Below are 21,267 nucleotides of genomic sequence, written 5' to 3' on the forward strand. Positions count from 1 at the left end.
GTGCCAGAGTTAAATTCACACATACACATTTTGTTGTAATACAAATTAAATGTGCAGAAATGAGATCCTATATAATAAGGGCACTTGTTTAGAGAGAGGACTGGAGTCGGGAGAGCAGTGATAGAGAGGCCAGGAAGGGAAAGCTAAAGAAAATAAACAGCGGATGGGGGACAGATACTTACAAGAAATATGTAATGTGCTAGTAAGTGCAGGCAGGGAGGGAGGGGTGTGATGTGACCGGCTGAGCCTGAGACCCACACTAAATCAGGAATGACACTGACAGGCATTCAGCTGAGCAGGAGGGAGCATATTAGAGGACTTGGGGAGGGAGGCTAATAATAGCTCTTACCTTATCTCTGAGACGCTGCCAGCCAGATCGATGCCTGCAGTGTTTCCTTAATTCCTTGGCTCCAGCATGGCTGTCTGCGTGCAGTGTCAGGGCTCAGACTCCCTCAGAGTAAATGTGCGCGCCAAAAGCAGCCAGCCAATAGGAAAAGATTCTGGCTGAGCTGCACCAATGAATCTATTTTTTGGTGAGCTGCGGCAACGGGCTGAGTGACTGAGACTCTGTAATAATTAGCAGGCTGAGGCAATAAAAAAAAAAAAAATAATAATAAAAAAAAGTAAACAAAAAAAAAAAGTTTGTGCTGAAGCCTGAAGGCAGCAGGGCCCTTCTGAGGGCGGGGCCCGGTCGCAATTGCGACTTCTGCACCACTGGTTGTTACGCCTCTGGATATGATGATAAACTTCCTTAAACTGAATAGGAAAATGACATGACTGTGCCTGCACATGCCAGATGCACACTCCCTTACAAGTCATGGGACTAGCATTCTGATTGGCTGCTTAAAGTCTCTTTACAAAGGGGTGTGAATACTTAGGAAATGTTGAGGTAAATATCTTCCTTCTTTACATAGAGATGTTCAGGTGATATCTAGTCAGCTTTTTACAGCTATGCTGCATCACTTTCAACTGCTTCAATATTTGGGTATCATTTCACATTAAAGACATATTTCCTTTATTTGTATTGAACCATTGGCACCCTGGCAGATGTCCTTGAGGTAATATTACTAGTTGAATATGAAGGGTCGACATAAAAAGACATACACAGAAAGCAAGATAAAGAACTCGCTGCACTATATAATGATGATGAGTATATATACACTGATAATGATCACACTGCACTGTATAATAAAGATGAGTATCTATACACTGATAATGATCACACTGCACTGTATAATAAAGATGAGTATATATACACTGATAATGAACATGCTGCACTATATAATGATGATGAGTATATATACACTGATAATGAACACGCTGCACTATATAATGATGATGAGTATATATACACTGATAATGAACACACTGCACTGTATAATGATGTGAGTATCTATACACTAATAATGATCACGCTGCACTGTATAATAATGATGAGTATCTATATACTGATAATGAACACTGCACTGTATAATGATGATGAGTATATATACAATGATAATGATCACACTGCACTGTATAATGATGATGAGTATATATACACTGATAATGAGCACACCGCACTGTATAATGATGATGAGTATCTATACACGGATAATGAGCACACTGCACTGTATAATGATGTGAGTATCTATACACAGAAAATGATCACACTATACTGTATAATGATGATGAGTATCTATATACTGATAAATGAACACACTGCACTGTATAATGATGATGAGTATCTATACACTGATAATGATCACGCTGCACTGTATAATGATGATGAGTATCTATACACTGATAATGAACACACTGTACTGTATAATGAAAATGAGTATCTATACACTGATAATGATCACGCTGCACTGTATAATGATGTGAGTATCTATATACTGATAATGAGCACACTGTACTGTATAATGATGATGAGTATCTATACACTGATAATGAGCACACTGTACTGTATAATGATGATGAGTATATATACACTGATAATGATCACACTGCACTGTATAATGATGTGAGTATCTATACACTGAGAATGATCACACTGCACTGTATAATGATGTGAGTATCTGTACACTGATAATGATCACACTGCACTGTATAATGATGATGAGTATCTATACACTGATAATGATCACGCTGCACTGTATAATGATGATGAGTATCTATACACTGATAATGATCACGCTGCACTGTATAATGATGATGAGTATCTATACACTGATAATGAACACACTGTACTGTATAATGATGATGAGTATCTATACACTGATAATGATCACGCTGCACTGTATAATGATGATGAGTATCTATACACTGATAATGAACACACTGTACTGTATAATGATAATGAGTATCTATACACTGATAATGAGCATGCTGCACTGTATAATGATGTTGAGTATCTATACACTGATAATGATCACACTGCACTGTATAATGATGTTGAGTATCTATACACTGATAATGATCACACTGCACTGTATAATGATGAGGAGTATCTATACACTGATAATGATCACACTGCACTGTATAATGATAATGGATATCTATACACTGGTAATGATCACACTGCACTGTATAATAAAGATGAGTATATATACACTGATAATGAGCACACTGCACTGTATAATGATGATGAGTATCTATACACTGATAATGATCACGCTGCACTGTATAATGATGATGAGTATCTATACACTGATAATGAACACACTGTACTGTATAATGAAAATTAGTATCTATACACTGATAATGAGCATGCTGCACTGTATAATGATGATGAGTATATATACACTGATAATGATCACACTGCACTGTATAATGATAATGAGTATCTATACACTGATAATGAGCACACTGCACTGTATAATGATGATGAGTATATATACACTGATAATGATCACACTGCACTGTATAATAAAGATGAGTATATATACACTGATAATAAAAAGACATACACAGAAAGCAAGATAAAGAACAAGCTGCACTATATAATGATGATGAGTATATATACACTGATAATGATCACACTGCACTGTATAATAATGATGAGTATATATACACTGATAATGAACATGCTGCACTATATAATGATGATGAGTATATACACACTGATAATGAACACACTGCACTGTATAATGATGATGAGTTTATATACACTGATAATGAACACGCTGCACTATATAATGATGATGAGTATATATACACTGATAATGAACACACTGCACTGTATAATGATGTGATTATCTATACACTAATAATAATCACACTGCACTGTATAATGATGATGAGTATCTATATACTGATAATGAACACTGCACTGTATAATGATGATGAGTATATATACATTGATAATGATCACACTGCACTGTATAATGATGATGAGTATATATACACTGATAATGAGCACACCGCACTGTATAATGATGATGAGTATCTATACACTGATAATGAGCATGCTGCACTGTATAATGATGTTGAGTATCTATACACTGATAATGATCACACTGCACTGTATAATGATGTTGAGTATCTATACACTGATAATGATCACACTGCACTGTATAATGATGAGGAGTATCTATACACTGATAATGATCACACTGCACTGTATAATGATAATGGATATCTATACACTGGTAATGATCACACTGCACTGTATAATAAAGATGAGTATATATACACTGATAATGAGCACACTGCACTGTATAATGATGATGAGTATCTATACACTGATAATGATCACGCTGCACTGTATAATGATGATGAGTATCTATACACTGATAATGAACACACTGTACTGTATAATGAAAATTAGTATCTATACACTGATAATGAGCATGCTGCACTGTATAATGATGATGAGTATATATACACTGATAATGATCACACTGCACTGTATAATGATAATGAGTATCTATACACTGATAATGAGCACACTGCACTGTATAATGATGATGAGTATATATACACTGATAATGATCACACTGCACTGTATAATAAAGATGAGTATATATACACTGATAATAAAAAGACATACACAGAAAGCAAGATAAAGAACAAGCTGCACTATATAATGATGATGAGTATATATACACTGATAATGATCACACTGCACTGTATAATAATGATGAGTATATATACACTGATAATGAACATGCTGCACTATATAATGATGATGAGTATATACACACTGATAATGAACACACTGCACTGTATAATGATGATGAGTTTATATACACTGATAATGAACACGCTGCACTATATAATGATGATGAGTATATATACACTGATAATGAACACACTGCACTGTATAATGATGTGATTATCTATACACTAATAATAATCACACTGCACTGTATAATGATGATGAGTATCTATATACTGATAATGAACACTGCACTGTATAATGATGATGAGTATATATACATTGATAATGATCACACTGCACTGTATAATGATGATGAGTATATATACACTGATAATGAGCACACCGCACTGTATAATGATGATGAGTATCTATACATGGATAATAAGCACACTGCACTGTATAATGATGTGAGTATCTATACACAGAAAATGATCACACTATACTGTATAATGATAATGAGTATCTATATACTGATAAATGAACACACTGCACTGTATAATGATGATGAGTATATATACACTGATAATGATCACACTGCACTGTATAATGATGATGAGTATATATACACTGATAATGATCACACTGCACTGTATAATGATGATGAGTATCTATACACTGATAATGATCACACCACACTGTATAATGATGATGAGTATCTATGCACTGATAATGATCACACTGCACTGTATAAGGATAATGAGTATCTATACACTGGTAATGATCACACTGCACTGTATAATGATGATGAGTATCTATACACTGATAATGACCACACTGCACTGTATAATGATAATGAGTATCTATACACTGATAATGATCACACTGCACTGTATAATGATGATGAGTATCTATACACTGATAATGATCACACTGCACTGCATAATGATGATGAGTATCTATACACTGATAATGATCACACTGCACTGTATAATGATGATGAGTATCTATACACTGATAATGATCACACTGCACTGTATAATGATGTGAGTATCTATACACTGATAATGATCACACTGCACTGTATAATGATGATGAGTATCTATACACTGATAATGATCACACTGCACTGTATAATGATGATGAGTATATATACACTGATAATGACCACACTGCACTGTATAATGATAATGAGTATCTATACACTGATAATGAACACATTACACTGTATAAGGATGATGAGTATCTATACACTGATAATGATCACGCTGCACTATATAATGATGATGAGTATATATACACTGATAATGAACATGCTGCACTATATAATGATGATGAGTATATACACACTGATAATGAACACACTGCACTGTATAATGATGATGAGTTTATATACACTGATAATGAACACGCTGCACTATATAATGATGATGAGTATATATACACTGATAATGAACACACTGCACTGTATAATGATGTGATTATCTATACACTAATAATAATCACACTGCACTGTATAATGATGATGAGTATCTATATACTGATAATGAACACTGCACTGTATAATGATGATGAGTATATATACATTGATAATGATCACACTGCACTGTATAATGATGATGAGTATATATACACTGATAATGAGCACACCGCACTGTATAATGATGATGAGTATCTATACATGGATAATAAGCACACTGCACTGTATAATGATGTGAGTATCTATACACAGAAAATGATCACACTATACTGTATAATGATAATGAGTATCTATATACTGATAAATGAACACACTGCACTGTATAATGATGATGAGTATATATACACTGATAATGATCACACTGCACTGTATAATGATGATGAGTATATATACACTGATAATGATCACACTGCACTGTATAATGATGATGAGTATCTATACACTGATAATGATCACACCACACTGTATAATGATGATGAGTATCTATGCACTGATAATGATCACACTGCACTGTATAAGGATAATGAGTATCTATACACTGGTAATGATCACACTGCACTGTATAATGATGATGAGTATCTATACACTGATAATGACCACACTGCACTGTATAATGATAATGAGTATCTATACACTGATAATGATCACACTGCACTGTATAATGATGATGAGTATCTATACACTGATAATGATCACACTGCACTGCATAATGATGATGAGTATCTATACACTGATAATGATCACACTGCACTGTATAATGATGATGAGTATCTATACACTGATAATGATCACACTGCACTGTATAATGATGTGAGTATCTATACACTGATAATGATCACACTGCACTGTATAATGATGATGAGTATCTATACACTGATAATGATCACACTGCACTGTATAATGATGATGAGTATATATACACTGATAATGACCACACTGCACTGTATAATGATAATGAGTATCTATACACTGATAATGAACACATTACACTATATAAGGATGATGAGTATCTATACACTGATAATGATCACGCTGCACTATATAATAATGATGATGAGTATCTATACACTGATAATGATCACACTGCACTGTATAATGATGAGTATCTATACACTGATAATGATCACACTGCACTGTATAATGATGTGAGTACCTATACACTAATAATGATCACACTGCACTGTATAATGATGAGTATCTATACACTAATAATGAGCACGCTGTACTGTATAATGATGTGAGTATCTATATACAGGTGGTCCTCGTTTTACAATGGTTCAATTTACACCGTTTCAGAATAACAACCTTTTTTTCCAGTCATGTGATGCATTGAAAAGCATTGAGAAGCAGTGCATTTATTAAAATAGCCAGTAGGTGGAGCTGTTCGCTTGTGTTGCAGCAAAACCAAGCAAGCTGAAATTAATCAGTTTAACCAGACCTGAGCTATCGAGCAGATTTCAAAGGAACAAGATCTTCCTGTCTATAAATCAGTCCAGATTGGAATGCATAGAAAGAACGGTTTGCAGAAAAATGCAAGTAAAGTCTGTGTTGTGTGATTATATTATTAGGTTTATAATGCTGTTTAGCAAATGTTTTTGTTCATTTAACTTAGTTTAATTATATATTCTGTGTTGTGTGATTATTTTATTAGGTGTATAATGCTGTTTAGCATTTAAAGTCTTCATTTCAAAGCTTTAAAAATAATGTATTAGGTGTTACTTATGCCAATTTTGAGAGGGCCTGGAACCTAACTCCCTCACTTCCCATTGACTTACATTATAAACTGGGTTTCAATTTACAATGGTTTCGATTTACAACCATTCCTTCTGGAACCTAACCCCGGCGTAAACTGAGGGCTACCTGTACTGATAATGATCACACTGCATTGTATAATGATGATGAGTATCTATACACTGATAAAGAGCATGCTGCATTGTATAATGATGTGATGACTATCTATACACTGATGATGATCACGCTGCAATGTATAATAATGATGTTGAGTATCTATACACTGATAATGAGCACACTGTACAGTATAATGATGTGAGTACATATACACTGATAATGATCACACTGCACTGTATAATGATGTGAGTATCTATACACTGAGAATGATCACACTGCACTGTATAATGATGTGAGTATCTGTACACTGATAATGATCACACTGCACTGTATAATGATGATGAGTATCTATACACTGATAATGATCATGCTGCACTGTATAATGATGATGAGTATCTATACACTGATAATGTTTACGATGCACTGTATAATGATGATGAGTATCTATACACTGATAATGATCACGCTGCACTGTATAATGATGATGAGTATCTATACACTGATAATGATCACGCTGCACTGTATAATGATGATGAGTATCTATACACTGATAATGAACACACTGTACTGTATAATGATAATGAGTATCTATACACTGATAATGAGCATGCTGCACTGTATAATGATGTTGAGTATCTATACACTGATAATGATCACACTGCACTGTATAATGATGTTGAGTATCTATACACTGATAATGATCACACTGCACTGTATAATGATGATGAGTATCTATACACTGATAATGATCACACTGCACTGTATAATGATAATGGATATCTATACACTGGTAATGATCACACTGCACTGTATAATAAAGATGAGTATATATACACTGATAATGAGCACACTGCACTGTATAATGATGATGAGTATCTATACACTGATAATGATCACGCTGCACTGTATAATGATAATGAGTATCTATACACTGATAATGAACACACTGTACTGTATAATGAAAATGAGTATCTATACACTGATAATGAGCATGCTGCACTGTATAATGATGTTGAGTATCTATACACTGATAATGATCACACTGCACTGTGTAATGATGATGAGTATCTATACACTGATAATGATCACACTGCACTGTATAATGATTATGAGTATCTATACACTGATAATGATCACACTGCACTGTATAATGATGATGAGTATCTATACACTGATAATGATCACACTGCACTGTATAACGATGACTATATATACACTGATAATGATCACACTGCACTGTATAATGATGTGAGTATCTATACACTGATAATGATCACACTGCACTGTATAATGATGATGAGTATCTATACACTGATAATGATCACACTGCACTGTATAATGATAAGTATCTATACACTGATAATGATCACACTGCACTGTATAATGATGATGAGTATCTATACACTGATAATGATCACACTGCACTGTATAATGATGATGAGTATCTATACACTGATAATGATCACACTGCACTGTATAATGATAATGAGTATCTATACACTGATAATGATCACACTGCACTGTATAATGATGAGTATCTATACACTGATAATGATCACACTGCACTGTATAATGATGAGTATCTATACACTAATAATGAGCACGCTGTACTGTATAATGATGTGAGTATCTATATACAGGTGGTCCTCGTTTTACAATGGTTCAATTTACACCGTTTCAGAATAACAACCTTTTTTTCCAGTCATGTGATGCATTGAAAAGCATTGAGAAGCAGTGCATTTATTAAAATAGCCAGTAGGTGGAGCTGTTCGCTTGTGTTGCAGCAAAACCAAGCAAGCTGAAATTAATCAGTTTAACCAGACCTGAGCTATCGAGCAGATTTCAAAGGAACAAGATCTTCCTGTCTATAAATCAGTCCAGATTGGAATGCATAGAAAGAACGGTTTGCAGAAAAATGCAAGTAAAGTCTGTGTTGTATGATTATTTTATTAGGTTTATAATGCTGTTTAGCAAATGTTTTTGTTCATTTAATTTAGTTTAATTATATATTCTGTGTTGTGTGATTATTTTATTAGGTTTATAATGCTGTTTAGCATTTAAAGTCTTCATTTCAAAGCTTTAAAAATAATGTATTAGGTGTTACTTATGCCAATTTTGAGAGGGCCTGGAACCTAACTCCCTCACTTCCCATTGACTTACATTATAAACTGGGTTTCAATTTACAATGGTTTCGATTTACAACCATTCCTTCTGGAACCTAACCCCGGCGTAAACTGAGGGCTACCTGTACTGATAATGATCACACTGCATTGTATAATGATGATGAGTATCTATACACTGATAAAGAGCATGCTGCATTGTATAATGATGTGATGACTATCTATACACTGATGATGATCACGCTGCAATGTATAATAATGATGTTGAGTATCTATACACTGATAATGAGCACACTGTACTGTATAATGATGTGAGTACATATACACTGATAATGATCACACTGCACTGTATAATGATGTGAGTATCTATTCACTGATAATGATCACGCTGCACTGTATAATGATGATGAGTATCTATACACTGATAATGATCACGCTGCACTGTATAATGATGATGAGTATCTATACACTGATAATGATCACGCTGCACTGTATAATGATGATGAGTATCTATACACTGATAATGAACACACTGTACTGTATAATGATAATGAGTATCTATACACTGATAATGAGCATGCTGCACTGTATAATGATGTTGAGTATCTATACACTGAAAATGATTACACTGCACTGTATAATGACGTTGAGTATCTATACACTGATAATGATCACACTGCACTGTATAATGATGATAAGTATCTATACACTGATAATGATCACGCTGCACTGTATAATGATGATGAGTATCTATACACTGATAATGATCACACTGCACTGTATGATGATGATGAGTATCTATACACTGACAATGAGCACACTGCACTGTATAATGATGATGAGTATCTATACACTGATAATGATCACACTGCACTGTATAATGATAATGAGTATCTATACACTGATAATGATTACACTGTACTGTATAATGATGTGAGTATCTATATACTGATAATGATCACACTGCACTGTATAATGATAATGAGTATCTATACACTGATAATGATCACACTGCACTGTATAATGATGAGTATCTATACACTGATAATGATCACACTGCACTGTATAATGATGAGTATTTATACACTGATAATGATCACACTGCACTGTATAATGATGAGTATCTATACACTGATAATGATCCCCTCTGCACTGTATAATGATGATGAGTATATATACACTGATAATGATCACACTGCACTGTATAATGATGATGAGTATCTATACACTGATAATGATCACGCTGCACTGTGTAATGATGATGAGTATCTATACACTGATAATGATTACACTGTATTGTATAATGATAATGAGTATCTATAAACTGATAATGATCACACTGCACTGTATAATGCTGATGAGTATCTATACACTGATAATGATCACACTACACTGTATAATGATGATGAGTGTCTATACACTGATAATGATCACACTGCACTGTATAATGATGTGAGTACCTATACACTAATAATGATCACACTGCACTGTATAATGATAATGAGTATCTATACACTAATAATGAGCACGCTGTACTGTATAATGATGTGAGTATCTATATACTGATAATGATCACACTACACTGTATAATGATAATGAGTATCTATACACTGATAATGATCACACTGCACTGTATAATGATGAGTATCTATACACTGATAATGATCACACTGCACTGTATAATGATGAGTATCTATACACTGATAATGATCACACTGCACTGTATAATGATGATGAGTATATATACACTGATAATGATCACACTGCACTGTATAATGATGATGAGTATCTATACACTGATAATGATCACACTGCACTGTGTAATGATGATGAGTATCTATACACTGATAATGATCACACTGCACTGTATAATGATGATGAGTATATATACACTGATAATGATCACACTGCACTGTATAATGATGATGAGTATCTATACACTGATAATGATCACACTGCACTGTATAATGATGATGAGTATCTATACACTGATAATGATCACACTGCACTGTATAACGATGACTATATATACACTGATAATGATCACACTGCACTGTATAATGATGTATCTATACACTGATAATGATCACACTGCACTGTATAATGATGATGAGTATCTATACACTGATAATGATCACACTGCACTGTATAATGATGAGTATCTATACACTGATAATGATCACACTGCACTGTGTAATGATGATGAGTATCTATACACTGATAATGATCACACTGCACTGTATAATGATGATGAGTATCTATACACTGATAATGATCACACTGCACTGTATAATGATAATGAGCATCTATACACTGATAATGATCACACTGCACTGTATAATGATGAGTATCTATACACTGATAATGATCACACTGCACTGTATAAAGATGAGTATCTATACACTGATAATGATCACACTGCACTGTATAATGATGATGAGTATATATACACTGATAATGATCACACTGCACTGTGTAATGATGATGAGTATCTATACACTGATAATGATCACACTGCACTGTGTAATGATGATGAGTATCTATACACCGATAATGATCACACTGCACTGTATAATGATGATGAGTATCTATACACTGATAATGATCACACTGCACTGTATAATGATGATCAGTATCTATACACTGATAATGAACATGCTGCACTGTATAGTGATGATGAGTATCTATACACTGATAATGATCACACTGCACTGTATAATGATGAGTATCTATACACTGATAATGATCACGCTGCACTGTATAATGATGAGTATCTATACACTGATAATGATCACACTGCACTGTATCATGATGATGAGTATCTATACACTGATAATGATCACACTGCACTGTATAATGATGATGAGTATCTATACACTGATAATGATCACACTGCACTGTATAATGATGATGACTATCTATACACTGATAATGATCACACTGCACTGTATAATGATGAGTATCTATACACTGATAATGATCACACTGCACTGTATCATGATGATGAGTATCTATACACTGATAATGATCACACTGCACTGTATCATGATGATGAGTATCTATACACTGATAATGATCACACTGCACTGTATAATGATGATGAGTATCTATACACTGATAATAAACACACTGCACTGTATAATGATGTGAGTATCTATACACTGATAATGATCACACTGCACTGTATAATGATGATGAGTATCTACACACTGATAATGATCACACTGCACTGTATAATGATGAGTATCTATACACTGATAATGATCACACTGCACTGTATAATGATGAGTATCTATACACTGATAATGAGCACACTGTACTGTATAATGATGAGTATCTATACACAGATAATGAGCACACTGCACTGTATAATGATGTGAGTATCTATACACTGATAATGAGCACACTGCACTGTATAATGATGATGAGTATCTATACACTGATAATGTAATGATCTGTCCTGTTCCTTTAAGGAATTGCTACCAAGGTTATTTAAGGCTCCTCCTTATCCTTTCTCGGGGCTAAGTATTTTGACTTTGAAGGTAGAATAGCCGGATCTTAAGCATTCTGCTTAGCCCTAAAACAGGATTTACCCCTGATAACCATTTTCCAGCTACTGGAGTTGGAGTTCAAGAGAAGACTTTTACTGCAACGAAGATAGCAACATAGTGGCAATACACGCTGTCTAACTTGTAGCTAATCACGCAGCTAAAGCTGCACTGAAGGATACACAGCCTCTCGCAGCTGCGACTCACATCCGGAAGAGAGACACGAAACCACGCTGTGTACAACACGCTGTCTCCCATCACAGCTCCTCACAGTTACCGAGCCGGCAGCTCACACGCACAGTCTGCATCACAAATACCTGGACTCTGGAAGATTGCATCAGACCCTGGTCTCCTCCAGATGTGCCCGTAAACTTGCACACAGCAAAACCGCAAGTATCTCAGTTAAGCCTTTCTGTCTTGCACCTCACTTATCAGAGGAGACAAACAACATCAGTGTCTAACAGTAACCCACAGTATTAACGGCAAGGATTGCCTGATAACAGCTATTCAGTGTACCTTCAGGGACTTGCTGGAATTATTCAAACTTAATGTGATACATACAAATTGATCAGGACTGTGTTAACAGTTGTTTGATCTAATAACCTAATACCAGTAAAACATTGTTCCTAGCTTGTACATTATTTCTTACATAACCTATAGAGCCAGTCTTTTACGTTATAGGCAATCTTGCAGATAACTAACCTCTCATCAGCTACTCAAACCTAAGCTATCTTCTGGTTCCTGTGCCACTCCATCTCTATTTTATCATTTATCACGACTAGCCACTCTCACATAATTTTCAGACTACTCTTAGTCCCCTCACGTCTATGAGCAAGATCTTGACTCTGTATAATCATAGAGTCACAGGTTTGGTGTGAGACTGAGCGGATCACAAAGGTTGCATGCATTACACCTCTGAGACAAACCTTACAGATAATGAGCACGCTGTACTGTATAATGATGATGAGTATCTATATACTGATAATGAGCACACTGCACTGTATAATGATGATGAGTATCTATACACTGATAATGATCACACTGCACTGTATAATGATGATGAGTGTCTATAGACTGATAATAAACATGCTGCACTGTATAATGATGTGAGTATCTATACACTGATAATGATCACACTACACTGTATAATGATGATGAGTATCTATACACTGATAATGATCACACTGCACTGTATAATGATGATGAGTATCTATACACTGATAATGATCACACTGCACTGTATAATGATGTGAGTATCTATACACTGATAATGATCACACTGCACTGTATAATGATGATGAGTATCTATATACTGATAATGAGCACACTGCACTGTATAATGATGATGAGTATCTATACACTGATAATGATCACACTGCACTGTATAATGATGATGAGTATCTATACACTGATAATAAACATGCTGCACTGTATAATGATGATGAGTATCTATACACTGATAATGATCACACTGCACTGTATAATGATGATGAGTATCTATACACTGATAATGATCACACTGCACTGTATAATGATGACAAATATATGTCAGGGTACCTGTGAATAACATTAAATAAGCTACAGATATATCAGATATTTGATATTTCATTTTGTAGCTAAAAATCCAGTATGAGATGGTTTTCACTGTGTGTAATTTAACCCCCATTTTCTTCTTTTGATAACACAGGATGAATCATAAAGGTCACTTCAAAAGATACCTTTTCTTGCTAAGGTGTGAATCTGAAATCCCTATCAGATTGTGACTGACCCTTTTTTCTGGCCCTAAAACATTTGGCCATCAGTCATTTCAAAGAAAGACAAATTAGTTTAAAAACAAATATCAGACATAAGATACGCTTCTCCTAATTAAGATAACATTTAAGTTATTTCAAAGAGAAAGCATCTGTTTCATTACCTAAGTTACAGGATCCCCTGAGCTAATATAGACGCAATGTCTGGGATCTTTCTTTTAGGCTTAATGAGATTCATAGGGAAAACCAGTTTTAGCTGAAGAAATTATTTATGTCACATAAGTGTGAATTGCCCCTGCAGAGTTTCCAATATACAACCCCAGGCAAATTAGCATTGCAAGTCTCTGTATGACAAATAAAAAAATAAAAAAAATCTTGCAAAAGGAATGATGCCAGGTTTTCATTTGAGTTTGAAATAACTCAAATAACACATATATGTATATATGTATTGAGCTGGGACATAATATATTAAATAAATATTTGCTGTGTTGAAAAATACATTGATATATACAAATACTGACCCATTGATTTAAAGACAAACACATTTTTTTTTCTCTGTTTTCCAGAAATATAATGAAAATTATAGGAGCAACTGATGTGGAGATGGGATCTCTAAATAAATATATAATAAATGTATAAATGCTGCAAATAGATGTATACATATTTGACAATGTTTCCCTTTGTTTTACAGGAAAACAAGATGTCCTTAGTCATAAAAACAGACACATGTGGATATTTTCTATTTTAACATAAAAATTAATAACACTATTATTTGTATTTCAGATCTGCATCTGGTATTGCCATGCATTCAAATATGCATTAGAAATATGAAATACATTGCATTCCTATTGAGATACAATACAATACAATACAATTCCAGGATACTGAATGCTATTTTAAATGGATTTTAAAATTAATAATTAGCAGTATAAATTGCTTATTAATAGGGTTAATAAAAATAATAATGTTTGGTATCAAATTATGCATTTTCTGTTATGCTAAATAAAACATAGATAATGACAAGAGAGTTTTATTAATGCAAAAAGTTATAGTGTGATAAATAATCACTTGATAAGAATGTATTAAACTGTTAACAATGTTTGATGGTGGGGCTGCATTCCTGGGTGTCTGCTGCCACCTATAGATCAGAGACGGTACTACAGATCAGAGAAGCACCTCCCAGGTGACCAATGAGATGATCAGTTTCCGAAGGGCCTCCCATATTTTCACCAATTATTAGATGAGAAAAGCTGTATGCAAGAGGAGAGAGGAGGTTGGTTGCTGACTTTGCTTGAGGACTGGTAACTGAGAAAAATTGGCTGCTGATTTTTGCTAGACTGACTGATATAACTGTTGCGTGGGAGACAGTCAAACTCTAAGCAAATTCGGCCATACTTTTTCTTATCAATTGCAAATACACTTATTTTCATATGAGGTGATCTGAAAATATTTGGAAAAGATTGAACTACAAATTGGCTCAAACTGGTGATGTATGATTGTTCTAATTTTTTTATTTAAATTAAAGGTATTTGTAACTATAGTCAAATAGCAGATTTAAAATAAAAATTTGTATTTTAACCTTGTTTTTCATAGCCTGTGTATTTTAAAACTAATCCTTAATGCTAAGTAATTTATCTTTGAAAATTTACAAATATATTTTAAAATTGGTCTTAATTGTAGATGACTAAGAATTTATTTCAGCTTAGATAAATTGGCTTCGGAATTGGTTGTTTGCACAAATAATATATACTATTTCTGATTTTTTAAATTGGAATTATATAAGATAAATTGTGGCTATATAGCGGATTGTACTGCTTGAATGTTAGTGGCTCATATCTCTGTATTTTATTGTGGTATTTTGAATGCAACTCTGATTTGAGAGACTATTGTGAATAAGTCAACTTTTATGATCTTTGCATAGCATATTTTAATCATTTTAAACATGTATAGTTTTGATTCAGATCTGGTTTTCTACAAATATATTTCAACGTGTCTATAAATATTAACTAATAAAAAAGAACTTAGGAATTTACATTAATTTTATTGTTTTGTATATGCATTTTATTGGGGTTTTATTTTTAAGAATAATTATTAAATATATTGTATTATAACCCAGCCATATACTGACATATTATTTGGAGGCACTTCGCTATAGATATTATTAATATTTATCATATTGATATGATATATTTGTAGTAAATAGAAATTATTATTATTGAAAAAAATATATATAAAAAAAAAATTTTTGAAAAATTTAAATATTGATTTTCATATTTCAAAATTAATATTAATAGTTTTGAAAATATAATTTTTTTTTTCTTCTCTTAGTGGCCAAAATTGTATTAGCGTTTTATTTTAACTAAATACTAAGCCAATATAATAATGTAAATAACCAGAGGGGAATCTTTAGAATCTGTACATAGCATTGAAAATTGTTCCCCGACAATACCCCTTACTCGAGGTGAGGTTCTTAAGATGAACATTATAGGCCACATTAAAGAGAGGTTTAATATTGCGGGTGAATTAAATGATTATATAGATATGCTTGAAATTAAGGCTAAAAATATTCCTATTGATGATGAAAGGTGGAATAAAAAAAGTGAATTATTCCAAGAATGATTAAAAATGAATCAATGCAAAAATCCCAAAAAGCGAGACAAACTAATACTAAAATCTTGGCCCCTTGTAATATGCATATGCTCTACCTCATAGATAAGGAATTGCAAATACAGGAACTAGAAAATAGTATTCGCTCCTCACACAGATGTGAAGAGAATTTGAAAATAGGCGAAAATAAAATTGATGAGTTTGCCCAAGACATAGCCACCTTAGATGAACATAACTTAAATTTACTAGCAAAGATACAAGAGTTAAATAAACAGCTCGCACAAAGCCAGAGAGAATTAAGTGATTTAAAAAGGTTGTATCGTCAAAATGAAAACCCCTCTATTAGCATTGAGAATAACGCAGGTAATTCGAATTCTCTTAGAGAATGCATCAGGGATGAAATGCAGAAATTTAGGGAAGAATGTAGACAAAATACCCCTGTTGAGTCAGAAATAAATTTCCCAAATAGACAGTCACCTCATGATATAAATTCAGGGAGCTGCTATGACTCAGCTGAAGAGGGGGAGGGAAGCTCTAGTAGTGAGTCAGAGGGTGGAGCTAACTACCCAAATAGCCCACGTAGTACTAATGTATGTAGGGGGTCTCCCCATAATAAAAGGGCTAATAAGAGACGCTCCAACCCCGAAAATAAAACTCCTAGGAGATCCCAAGATACGCCTAATATGGTATATGACACCCATAGAATAATTCAATTTTTAAGTCATGCAGTACCTAAATTCTCCAACAAGGGAACGAATTCTATAATTAATCACTTAGAGACCTTTGAAAGTGCTTTATCTATAATGAATGTTACAAGTGAGCAGTCAAAAATTGAATTTCTGCCCTGGGTATTTGAAGGTAAATATCATAAATTCTTTGCTTCACTAAAGGATATGAATATTCATTCCTGGAATGAGACAAAACGACAGTGCAGAAAAGAATTCAGGCAACATCGCACTAAAACTGCAGCGAAAATAGCTGTATATGGGTTAAAATGTAGTGCAAATCAATTCCTATAGAATTCATTTCTGTACTGAAAAATGCGTACAGTATGGTTGAAGATAATCCCATATTTGAATGCTCAGAATTTGTGAATTTATTTTTTGAAGCACTGCCCGCACCCATCAAACTTAATTTAGCTAGAGATTTCGATGAGAACTGCTCATTGGAATGGCTGATCAAAGAGAGTACAAAGTTATACTCTATTCAGCAGTCCTGTGAACAGGGGGTTAAAATGGAATCAAAACCCAGTCCCAAGATTGTGGCAGAAACTAGAGTGTCACCTAGCCCCCTAAATTTGGAGTCTAAAAAGAAAACCTATGCATAAGTGGCCCGAGGAAACAGGCCATCCCCACAAAGTTTTAACTCTGCCCCTCCCCAACACGGACTGAGGCGCAGAGAGACTATACCCAAAATGGGGAGCATACCCAGCTAAATAATTACTCCTAAAGAGAAGAATACCCACAAGATAATAGGTATCCCCGCAAAGGTAGATACAATAAGTGGCGAAAATGCTCTCAGGGAAACCAGACACCCCAAGTAAATAGTGCTCCCCAAAATACTAATGCTGAGCAAGTTGAACCCCAGGGGCAACCATGCCAGGATAGAAACAGCGGCCCTGATTCTGAGGGGACCCAATGGTCCAGGAATCACTACTATGGGGCATCAAGAGATAGGCCCAGGGGTAGAGGTAACTTGTACAATCAAGTAGATCAGCTTAGTACATAGCTAATTTGGTTGAGTGAACAATTCACTAATATGAGTCAAGCTTTTACGACTCAGCAACTTAACAATCCTTTTTTAGGGGTACAGCCAGTGGCCAGCAGTGGGCCACAGGCACAGTCATAAATACTGCAGTATCCCCTCAAAGGGAGGGGAGAGATATACCAAATGAAATTATAAATGTCAATAATGGTACTAATCATATTCTCTCCCTACAGACCGGAAACGGATGATTTAACTGTGATGACGAGCAACCTCGGCCTGAAAGCTTTAACAAATCTCTTCCTTTGCAGCATTCTCTTAACCTTATTTCCACAGATGCAGTACACAAGAACTCAGTCGACCCTGTTATAGAGGGGACCGGTAGGAATTAAGTTTCTTCTGCATCAGGTAACGCGGCGGATTCAGGTAACACGTGGCGAAGCCCACAGATGTATGATCATGCCAATTTTATGTGTGAAATGGTAGAAACTGCAGGGAGATATTATGTATTAGCTGAGCTGCAGGATTCAGTCTCCATCCCTATCATGGGATTAATTGATACTGGGTCTCAGGCAACCATTTTATCCCACTGGTACTACACACAGCTAAATGAGATAACGCCCCACAAACCTAAAATAAAAGAATTTGATGGTTCACTAATAGGTGTTGGGAGTGACTCTCTAAAAGTCTATGGTACAGCATGGTTAAAATTTAAACTGGGGAACAGGGTCATAAGACACCCTGCCATTATATTGGATCTGCCAACTGATCGTTTAATAATTGGTAGTGATCTCCTGAAGCGATTAAGCACCATAATTGATTGCATAAATAATGTAATTTGGTCACAAACGAAAAGGCCTATTAATTATGAGAAATCCGATATATCTTGCACCTGACAAATGTCACGTGGTGGAAGAGAAATCAGATGCTGTGAAGATTCATTTCAGGAATAACTCTGTACCTGAAATCACTGAGGCGGACACAGGGGACAAAACTTCCATAACTGAACGCTCATGGCTCCCAAGCAGTGTTAGCCTAGCTTACATACCATCCGATGCAGCAGACCGCAGAATACCAGAGAAATACCAAGCATCTTGTGTTGCGACTTGCAGTGACCCTTGGGATCAGTCGCGGGCAGATTGGTTCAGCGGAGCAACAGCTCAGAAGGACTCTTACCTTATACGCTTAGAACTGTTCCTTCATCCAGATGGCCTTACCCAGCACTGCCCATGCATCAAGGATCAGAGATTCAGCATACTGCACGGGCTCATCCCTAAGGCTTCCATCAGTCTCACCACGTTTGGCATTATAAACATCATAACCAGGCGAGATGGTGTGGGTTAGTGACTCACTCCTAATATGAGTAACTTAATGCACTCTGGAGTGATCTAAAATGATGACATTACTATTCGTTTACTGTTATAAAACTCAATATACCTTGTTGACTTTTAAAAGGTGTTTAATACCCTGTTGTTTTGTTATATTAATATGACTATATATTACTACTCTTATATCTTCAGTTTATATTTGCACCTTCATTTATACTTGTTTGTTGTTGTGCTTAGGATTTGCATACTCTAATTTACTTAGAATCCCATGTATCTATTTGAGTGGTTAAATGATATGGCTTGAGTCAGTAGTCACTACATTATTTTCCTGATAGATTCTATATTATTTCCTCATATGCATTTCCAAATGTTGTGTATACTATATACCTTATCGCTGCCAGAATATTATCACACGCACACTCTACTGCAAAGAAGCCGGTGGTTACTTCTACTGTTTTTGCTCCTAATCAGTACTTAGCACATCTTGTTTACTTGTCTCATGCCTTAAGATATAGACTGTGCAATATTTAGGGTTATCTGATGAAAATGTTATTGGTTAATATATGTTTTGTTCTGCTTGGGTGATTACAGTGCTTTGTATTCAACTATTTCCCACATATTTAATTACTCTTGTGTGCTGGTCGCACTCTAGCATATTGAGCTCTTTGCAGGAACACAATTTCTCTGTACTATTACTTTGAGCTTGTATATTTATAGATCTTGAGGTTCCGCTGCATCACAATATCAAAATATTATTTAAAGTTAGCTATGTGTATTAGCTCCTTACTTAATCTACCTAC

This window comes from Bombina bombina, chromosome 7, assembly GCF_027579735.1.
Source record: "Bombina bombina isolate aBomBom1 chromosome 7, aBomBom1.pri, whole genome shotgun sequence".
Lineage (NCBI taxonomy): Eukaryota > Metazoa > Chordata > Amphibia > Anura > Bombinatoridae > Bombina > Bombina bombina.